We start from the raw sequence: 10,240 nt of genomic DNA, 5'->3' as shown, positions 1-10,240 counted from the left end.
GTTGATTCCTATTTCTAGGTGTAGTGCTTTTCTCCCCTATGCTGCCTACGGATACTAATAGAGTAGGATTGGCCTGTAATCCATACCATACCATATCCTGTAGGTGTAACCTTTCGCTCAATACTCAAATCTACAATTGAAGTATCTGAAGCCGCATCAATCGAGGATACACGACGGAAGGAATTGTTAGTTCGCCTCACCTTCCCGAAGCGTGGGTTTGTTTGCTTTACAAATTTGGTTCTCTCTATGCCAACCCCCCTCTCTTTTTCGTAAGACTGAGGTATAGGTAGGGCTAAAAAAAAGCAAAAAAAAGAGTCAAATCGCACCATCTCTATAATAAGTAAATGCCTTTTTTTCTCCTGAGGTTGTCGGAATTATTCGCAATAAAATATTGGCTACAATTGAGGAGGTCTTATCAATGAAATTTCCATTTCCACGGGATCTAGGCATAATTCCCAACCCATTCTATATAGAATTGTTTTCATTCCTTCACAAAATAACATAAAAACAAACACATTCGATTCTTATAATTATAAATAGATTGATCCATATGCTCTACTCTAAATCCATATGCTTTAAATGGATAAGAGAGATATGGATTTTCCGCTCAGCTCAAATTGTATCCTTTTCCTTCTGCTTGGACACGAAGAGATATGAAATATTTGACTAAGACTGGATTTCATTCCACTTTCCTATTTCTGAACAACAACTTATGTTATCAACTATTTCGTGTTTTCAAAGTTATTAATTGTCTCATACCCTATTTTTGATTTCGATAGTATGGTGTAGCGTATCTTATGCAAACGGAATTCTAAGGTTTCTTTATTTTATTATGCAATAAGAAGAATTCTTCCATTTTCTTTTTCTTTAGTTGCGGGAAAACCCAAATTAAAACTTTTATTTTATAGCGAGCGCAATTTCTAGTAAAAATCCTGTATCCTTCCACTTAGATCAAAAGGAATTTTTCCAATAGAACTATGGAACCCCCGAGTGGTTGCGGTTGTACCTGTACTGCAGGAATAAGAAAACTCGCTATTCACTCAGTTTATTTTCCATAATAAGTTATGTAGGAGAGATGGCCGAGCGGTTCAAGGCGTAGCATTGGAACTGCTATGTAGACTTTTGTTACCGAGGGTTCGAATCCCTCTCTTTCCGTTTTTCTTAATTCATCAACGTTAAGGATCACAATGTATCAAATCAAATAACAATTTTTTCCAGCAATAATATAATATCTTATATTATCTTATTTTGATTTAATAGAAATTAGAAATTCTCTATAGCAAATTACTGTGGTATGTAAAATACACATAGAGGAAAAAAGAAAAAAGGATCCTAATCCTAGGGTTAATCAATTTTAGCTAGTTGATGGGAAAATACAAATTAATGGTAATGGTCTTAGGGCGATTTAGTTCGGGGAAAGGGGAAGGGGAAGAAAATTCTATGAACCTTTCCTTTTTTCGTTAAGTTCAAGTCTGACGAGAGTAATATTCTACAACTAACAACTCATTTATTTTGAGACCGACCCACTTCCTATCTAGGATTTTATTTACTAGTCCTTTATATTCCAACGTGTCAATCGCCAAATGCTTTGGCAATTTCCCCGGGTCCGATGAAGCAATATAATTTTGAACCAGACCTTTTGATCTTTGGTTATCTTTCGTAGTAATAATATCTCGGGGTTTGCAACGAAAACTTGGTATATTGACTATACGACCATTAACTAAAATATGTCTATGGTTGACTAATTGGCGGGCCCCAGGAATGGTTGAAGCCATACCCAATCGAAAAAGGATATTATCCAAACGCATTTCAAGTAATTGTAGTAAAACCTGGCCTGTTGACCTTTTTGCTTTTCCAGCGATATGTACATATCTAAGTAATTGTCGTTCTGTCAGACCATAATGAAAACGCAATTTCTGTTTTTCTTGAAGACGAATACGATATTGCTCCTTTTTCCCAGAATTGAATTTTTTTTTAAGATTACTTCCGGATTTAGGTGTTTTTCTAGTGAGTCCTGGTAAAGCTCCCAGACGGCGTATTTTTTTTAAACGAGGTCCTCGATAACGGGACATGAAGACTCCTTTTTTTATTTTATTGAAATTTCATTTTACACAATTAATTTCATTGTATTTACATTACAGAATACATCGAAATTAAAACTGAATTAAACTACAGGATAAACAGAGTAAAATCAACTAAAGTACCCCAAAAAATGGAATTTCATCAAAATCTTTTTTTTTTGTATATATATTATTTATTTTATTGTTTTGTATCTAGCAAAATTGTAAGGTAAAAAACATAAAAGATCCTGGATTCTCCATTTAATTCGGAAAAAAAGAGATTCTTGTTCGTAGAACATCGATAGAGAAAAAAAAGCCGACTATCGGATTTGAACCGATGACCCTCGCATTACAAATGCGATGCTCTAACCTCTGAGCTAAGTGGGCTTACATAACGGAAATAGTGTAACAAATAGAAATAGGTATAGTATAGGAAATCCGTAAAATCTCAGATATTAGTTATTAATCTTAGCTATTAACTAGTTCTAAATTTGAAGTTATACTTATAAAAATAAAAAAATACTAAAACTTCTTAAAGATAAAGTTAGCTTGATATGCTTAACTATAGGATATTAAAAAATAAAATTATAGAATTTATTGGTATTTTCATTCGATCATTATAGACTTTATTATTTGTTAATAATTTGAGGATTAATATTTCACTAAGGGGAACATAGAGTCAGAGTAAATAAAATTGCTAATTCTGATTAGAAAAAAAGAATAAATATCAAGCGTTATAGTATAATTTTGAATACTATAAAAAAGTAAGACGGGAGGTGGGGGAGATAAAAACTTTTGGATATATTGATTCGGATTGAATTGCAAATACATCAAGGATAGAATCAATTCAATTCTGAATTGCAATAAGCAAGCGAGGTCTCTCAAATAGAGTCGAACTGAACTGCTAGACTACGTTGAGTGATGAACTCAATGATTCAAAAAAAAAACTAAGAGATGGATGAAATTACACAAGGAATCCTGGTCTCAAAGAAGAGGGAAATGGGGATATGGCGAAATCGGTAGACGCTACGGACTTGATTGTATTGAGCCTTGGTATGGAAACCTGCTAAGTGGTAACTTCCAAATTCAGAGAAACCCTGGAATTAAAAAAGGGCAATCCTGAGCCAAATCCGTGTTTTGAGAAAACAAGGGGTTCTCGAACTAGAATACAAAGGAAAAGGATAGGTGCAGAGACTCAATGGAAGCTGTTCTAACGAATCGAGTTAATTACGTTGTGTTGTTAGTGGAATTCCTTCTAGTTCTAAATTAGAGAAAGAGGGGTTTTATACCTTATACATTTAATAAACACGTATAGATACTGACATAGCAAACGATTAATCACAGAACTCATATTATATTCTAATTATAATATAGGTTCTTTATCTTTTTTAAAAATGAAATTAGAAATGATAATGATTATGAAATAAAAAACTCATATCATAATTTTTTTTTTTCATTATTGTGAATCCACTCCAATCGAATATTGAATAATCAAATTCTTCAATTAAAATTCAAAGTTTTCGAGATCTTTAAAAAAGTGGATTAATCGGACGAGGACAAAGAGAGAGTCCCATTCTACATGTCAATACTGACAACAATGAAATTTCTAGTAAAAGGAAAATCCGTCGACTTTATAAGTTGTGAGGGTTCAAGTCCCTCTATCCCCAAATCCTCTTTTATTCCCTAACTATACTATATTATTATTATTTATCCTCTTTTTTTTTTTCTTTTTATCAATGCACTTTTTTTTCTTTTTATCAATGCAATGGGTTTAAGATTCATTAGCTTTCTCATTCTACTCTTTCACAAAGGAATGCGAAGAGAACTCAATGGATCTTATCCTATTCATTGAATAGATTTCTTTTTTATTAGAGTATCGGCAAGAAATCTTGGTTATTCACTCTATTTTTAAGTTTTATTTAAGTAAACCATGCACAATGCATAGGACTACCCCCCCCATTTTCAAATTTAAAATTTGAAATACTTTAATTAATTTTTAGTCCTTTTAATTGACATAGATACAAATACTCTACTAGGATGATGCACAAGAAAAGGTCAGGATAGCTCAGTTGGTAGAGCAGAGGACTGAAAATCCTCGTGTCACCAGTTCAAATCTGGTTCCTGGCAGAGAAAAAAAAAAAAAAGATCCACCGAATAGGTATTGATCCAAATACCTCGAGATGGATTGTGATACATATTCATTAATAATATTTATTCATCTAAGTGGATAAATCTATAATATAAATATAGAGGCACTTCTTTTTCTTTTTAAAGAAGTTTTAAAATATATCTTTTCTTTATGATAAAGAAGGGGGTGAGATTCCCCTTTATTTTTTTGCGTTTCTTAATTTTGTATTCCGCTATTCCGACGAATATTTTTTTAGTCTTGCTTATCTTTATCTTATCTTATTTTCCTAGTTGTGCTAAGTAATGTGCGCGGTACAAAGTTCCTGGTAGAGAACTTCTTTGAGTCATCCTATTTTTCTGTTCATATGAAGGAAATTAATATGCGATTTTCAAAATAGGGGAATCCAAATGAAACCCTTTTTTTGCTCAGTCTATCTGGAATGCTTTTGTATAATTAGGAATTAATTATAAATAGGTATTCCGTTTCATCTAGGAAAAGAACCTAAAAATATTCCTTGACTTGAATAAAATCTGGAGTTGTGTTGTATAAGTGAGCATGAATTTCTTATCATTCAATGAGCATCTTGTATTTCATAAAAATTGGGGGTTATATAATCCTTACGTAAGGGCCAGCCTATCCAACTTTCAGGCATTAGGATACGTTTAAGGCGCGGATGATTATCATAAGAGATTCCCACCATATCATAAGATTCGCGTTCTTGAAAATCGGCACTTCTCCAAATCCAGAAGACAGACGGAATTCTAGGATTATCCTTTTGGGCAAAGACTTTTATGCAGACTTCTTCTGGATTATCTATACCATATTGTATTCTCGTAAGATGATACACGCTAGCTAAAGATCCACCGGGTGCTACATCATAAGCACATTGGGAGCGTAAATAATTGTAACCATATACATATAAAATGACAGCAATGGAATCCCAATCCCCTGCTTTTATTTGTAAAGTCTCTATTCCTCGGTGATCAAAGCCCAAAGATCTATGAACCACCTCATGTTTGACTAGCCAATTAGATAACCAACCCTGCTGCATTGTCTTCATCTCTCCCTCTTTGTATAAATATTTCACATTTCGGATGCAAGTTTGAAAGATTGCCCTGCTTTTTATTTTTCTACACAAAAGAGCCCCTCTCCTAATTCACTAATTTGTAGGAAGGTACTGAACTTTTGGATTTGAAAAAAGTTTCAGAAGATATATCTAATGTAGATGGTGATTGATAGAGCAATTCTTGCTCATAAGTTCCTGTATGAGTACTGCGCCTAACATAAAGCTTGTGACTGGTAGTAAAACATCTATTTTTATTTTGAGATAGAGTTTGATCCTCAACTATTTCTCGCGATATCTTCTTACGAAGTTTTGTTAGGGCATCTATAACTGCCTCCGGTTTAGGTGGGCAGCCCGGCAAGTAGACATCCACAGGAATTAACTTATCAACTCCCCGAACAGTACTATAGGAATCCGTACTGAACATTCCCCCTGTAATAGTACAGGCTCCCATAGCAATGACGTATTTTGGTTCAGGCATTTGCTCGTATAATCTCACTAAAGAGGGAGCCATTTTCATTGTTACCGTACCGGCTGTTAAAATTAGGTCTGCTTGCCTAGGACTTGATCTTGGTACCAATCCATAACGATCAAAGTCGAATCGTGAGCCTATTAATGAAGCAAATTCAATGAAACAACAACTGGTACCGTATAGAAGGGGCCATAAACTGGAGAGTCTTGACCAATTCGAAAGATCATTTGGTGTAGTTGAAATAACAGAATTGGAACTTGTTTGGTCAAGTAAGGGAAACTCAATCAAATTCATAACTGTCTCAATAGAATCTTTTCCTTCTTTTTTTTTGTCTAAATATTCAGTTAAGACCATTCCAAGGCTCCTTTTCGCCATGCATAAACTAAACCAACAACTAAGATAAGCACGAAAATCAAAGCTTCGATAAAAACGGATACACCCAATACGTCGAAACTCATTGCCCAAGGGTATAGAAAGACGGTTTCCACATCAAAAACAACAAAAACGAGCGCAAACATATAATAGCGTATTCGGAATTGTACCCAAGCCCCTCCCATGGGTTCTATACCCGATTCATAACTAGAAAGCTTCTCTGGTCCTTCACTAACCGGGGCTAAAAGTCCTGAAATCGAAAATGCCAAAATAGGAATAAGGCTTGCTATTATTAGAAATGTCCAAAAAATATCATATTCGTGAAGCAGAAACATAATGTACTCCCATTAATGTGGAATAGGCGGAACTTAAATTAGTCAATTCAATTCAGCATTGTCAATTTATCCAGAACTTCTCTCTTTTCCTCGGTGAAACAAGAATCTTTTTTGTTCAAACAAAAGCGCTTAGTTTAAGTTTAGCCTTTGTTTCCTCTGTGCTGCATCTTCTTTAAAGATTCATCCAATGGAATCCCAACTCCCTTTCTTTTGGATTTCCATTCTATTTAGATATGGTGTATGTAGATCTAATTCTTATATAAAGAAAACTTTCTCGTTTCACTTTGTCTCGCTTTCTCTAGAATCTCTAGAAAAAAGAATAGCTCTATCCTTTATTTAATATTTAATAATAAAATAATAAGAGACTATTAAATAAAAATGAGAATACTACTAAATTAGAACCTAATTAAGATAGTAGGACTAATCTATGCAGTATAATTAATGAGAAGTAATACTATAAAATAAAAATAAAGAACTCTATTTCAGAACTATGAGACAGAATATTCTGTTTTCTTATTTACTCTTTACTTTATTTTTTCTATTTAAAGTTGATCAATTTACATAATGTATCTATAAACAAAGTAATAAATATACTTAAAACAAAGTAGGAATTCGCAAAATGGATAAAATCATTGCAGTTATTATAGGGAAGTCTAGAGATATCCTATTTGAAGGAGGACGGGATTCAAATCAGGGAAAGGATCCTTTCTTCTATTGATTTGATAGAAATTCGTTTTTCTTTTCCTGTCTGTATGATTTTGATTTTCGATGAATGAGCCTTTGGTAATGCTTTTATCTCTATTCTATGTCGCAGGCGCCTATCCAGTCTATAAACAAATACTAATGAGAAAATGAAAACTATACTAAACTAAAGAAAACATAGGATAGAGATCCTAAAATCTAAAAAAGGGCATATTAGGGCTATACGGATTCGAACCGTAGACCTTCTCGGTAAAACAGATCAAACGGATTATTATCGAAATGATTTGAACTGTTTCAAAGACCCAACATGCATTTTTTTGCATTGGGCTCTTTCATAAACTGATTTAAAGATCAGTTAGTCCACCATAGTTTTTCTTTACGGAAAGATAATGAGATGGCTCCCTGTGCTCTGATTGATTTTTTGTATTATGATCTATCTAGGAGCAATACCAAAGTGTTTCAAAGGAGGATTACCTTGACTTAGGTCTGCCTCCGGTCTAAATTAAATCAACCTAAGTGAAATGGAGTCTCTATCGTTCCACTGCAAGAGTTAACTATGAGACTTCATACACCTTAAAGTTCATAGAACGAAAAGAAGTTTTTTGGAGGCCCTTATCCTCATTACGCCTAGCATTTAGTGGGCTGGATATTTACCTTATCAACTAGCAAATCCATAAGGGTTCTATTTGATTAGGCACCTGAATTGGCACCTGAATCGGACTGAACCGACTGTTTGTCAGGCTACTGTTCTCCTATTCTCTCGAATCTATGAAGTAAGACATTGATTTTGCAATAAGATCGATTATGTTCATTGCATAATAAGCTCCTTTGAAAAGCATTGGCGCACGTGTAAACGAGTTGCTCTACCGAACTGAGCTATAGCCCTTATCAGAGATATCTTAACATATAGATAATTTCTTGTCAAGATGAATATTTTCTAATGCCAGAGGATACCCCTTTGATCTGTATCTGTTTAGTATTTAGTTTAGTATTTAGTATATAACAGACCAATAACAGAGCGGTATTGCTTAGAAAAGGGATTCAATATATAATCGATCGAAGTAATGGGTCTTCCTTTGTGGTGATAAATTGCCTACTTAACTCAGTGGTTAGAGTATTGCTTTCATACGGCGGGAGTCATTGGTTCAAATCCAATAGTAGGTAAGTAGGTAGAAAAATTACTAGATAGCATTGGACTTACTTCGCTTCGCTATCTAATAACTTTTTCTACCCCTCTTCCCTTTTTCTTTGTATCAACTATAAACCACTGGATTGTCTTCAATTGGATGGGGGAATCCAATTGACAGCCTCGATTCGTATCCTAGCTCGTCTGAGAGCGAGCTTCGCTTCAACCAAATCTTTCGTACCCTCAGCTTTACTCAAGTTAGCTTCGGCTATTTCAAGTGCCTTTTGAGCTTCTTCCGGATCAATATCACTACCCAGTTCCGCATCATTTCCTAAAATGATGATCTCATTATTAACTATTCTCGCAAAACCGCTCCACAGAATCGCTGTTAACCATTGGTCGTTGAGGAGGCGTATTCTCAAAGGACCCATATCTACTGCTGTGTTAATGGGGGCGTGGTTTGGTAATACGCCAATTTGGCCACTATTAGTGGATAAAATGATTTCTTTCACTTCACAATCCCAAATAATTCGCTTAGGAGTCAGTACATAAAGATTTAATTTCATTTCTTCGATTTGTTCTCCTCTTCTAAGGTTATAGCTTTCGTGCTAGCTTCATCGATGTTACCCACCAAATAAAAAGCCTGTTCAGGTAGGCCGTCTAATTCTCCGGAAAGGATTAGTTGAAATCCCCTAATAGTTTCCGCAAGAGCAACATACTTTCCTGGAGAACCAGTAAAAACTTCTGCCACAAAGAACGGTTGTGATAAGAAACGCTCAATTTTTCTTGCTCTTGCTACAGTTAAACGATCCTCTTCCGATAATTCATCCAAGCCAAGAATTGCGATAATGTCCTGAAGTTCTTTGTAACGTTGTAAAGTTTCCTTAACTCTTTGCGCAGTTTCATAATGTTCGTTGCCAACGATCCGAGGCTGTAACATAGTCGAGGTTGAATCTAAAGGATCTACTGCTGGATAAATACCCTTGGAAGCTAATCCTCTGGAAAGTACGGTAGTAGCATCCAAATGTGCAAATGTTGTGGCAGGGGCAGGGTCGGTCAAATCGTCTGCAGGTACATAAACTGCTTGAATCGAAGTTATAGATCCCTTTTTAGTAGAAGCAATTCTTTCTTGCAAAGAACCCATTTCTGTACTAAGAGTAGGTTGATAACCCACTGCGGAGGGCATTCTCCCTAATAAAGCGGATACCTCTGATCCTGCTTGAACAAAACGAAAGATATTATCGATAAATAAAAGCACGTCTTGCTTATTAACATCTCGGAAATATTCCGCCATAGTTAGGGCAGTTAAACCAACTCTCATACGAGCTCCCGGTGGTTCATTCATTTGGCCATAGACTAGAGCTACCTTTGATTCCTCAATATTTTTTTCATTAATTACTCCGGATTCCTTCATTTCCATATAAAGATCATTTCCTTCACGAGTCCGTTCCCCTACTCCACCGAATACGGATACGCCCCCATGAGCTTTAGCAATGTTATTGATTAATTCCATGATCAGTACTGTTTTACCTACTCCAGCCCCCCCAAATAGTCCTATTTTTCCTCCACGTCGATAAGGAGCTAAAAGATCGACGACCTTAATACCTGTTTCAAAGATGGATAATTTCGTATCTAACTCGATAAAGGCAGGCGCAGATCTATGAATAGGGAACGTTGCACTACTATCTACAGGACCCAAATTGTCAACAGGCTCCCCAAGAACGTTGAAAATTCGTCCGAGAGTAGCTCCACCGACCGGAACACTGAGAGGAGCTCCCGTGTCAATCACTTCCATTCCTCTCATCAACCCGTCCGTAGCACTCATAGCTACAGCTCTAACTCGATTATTTCCTAATAATTGTTGTACCTCACAAGTCACATTAATTTGCTTATCGGCAGTGTCTCTACTCTGGACTACCAAAGCGTTATAAATATAAGGTAACTTGCCTGGGGGAAAAGTGACATCCAGCACGGGTCCAATA

At 35.4% G+C, this 10,240-nt stretch overlaps 2 non-coding genes across 2 annotated transcripts; one reads left to right on the top strand and one right to left on the bottom strand.

The window, feature by feature from the left end:
• Positions 1-2,374: 2,374 nt before the first annotated feature.
• Positions 2,375-2,447, bottom strand: TRNAT-UGU (transfer RNA threonine (anticodon UGU)). Its single transcript has one exon. It is a non-coding gene; the product is annotated as a tRNA-Thr (tRNA).
• A 1,667-nt stretch (positions 2,448-4,114) lies between these two features.
• Positions 4,115-4,187, top strand: TRNAF-GAA (transfer RNA phenylalanine (anticodon GAA)). The gene has a single exon. It is a non-coding gene; the product is annotated as a tRNA-Phe (tRNA).
• The last annotated feature ends 6,053 nt before the right edge of the window (positions 4,188-10,240 follow it).

Source organism: Triticum urartu, unplaced genomic scaffold (genome assembly GCF_056163025.1).
Source record: "Triticum urartu cultivar PI428250 unplaced genomic scaffold, HENAU_Tu73 scaffold2, whole genome shotgun sequence".
NCBI classification, from domain to species: Eukaryota; Viridiplantae; Streptophyta; class Magnoliopsida; order Poales; family Poaceae; genus Triticum; species Triticum urartu.
This window is presented reverse-complemented; position numbering and strand designations above follow the sequence as displayed.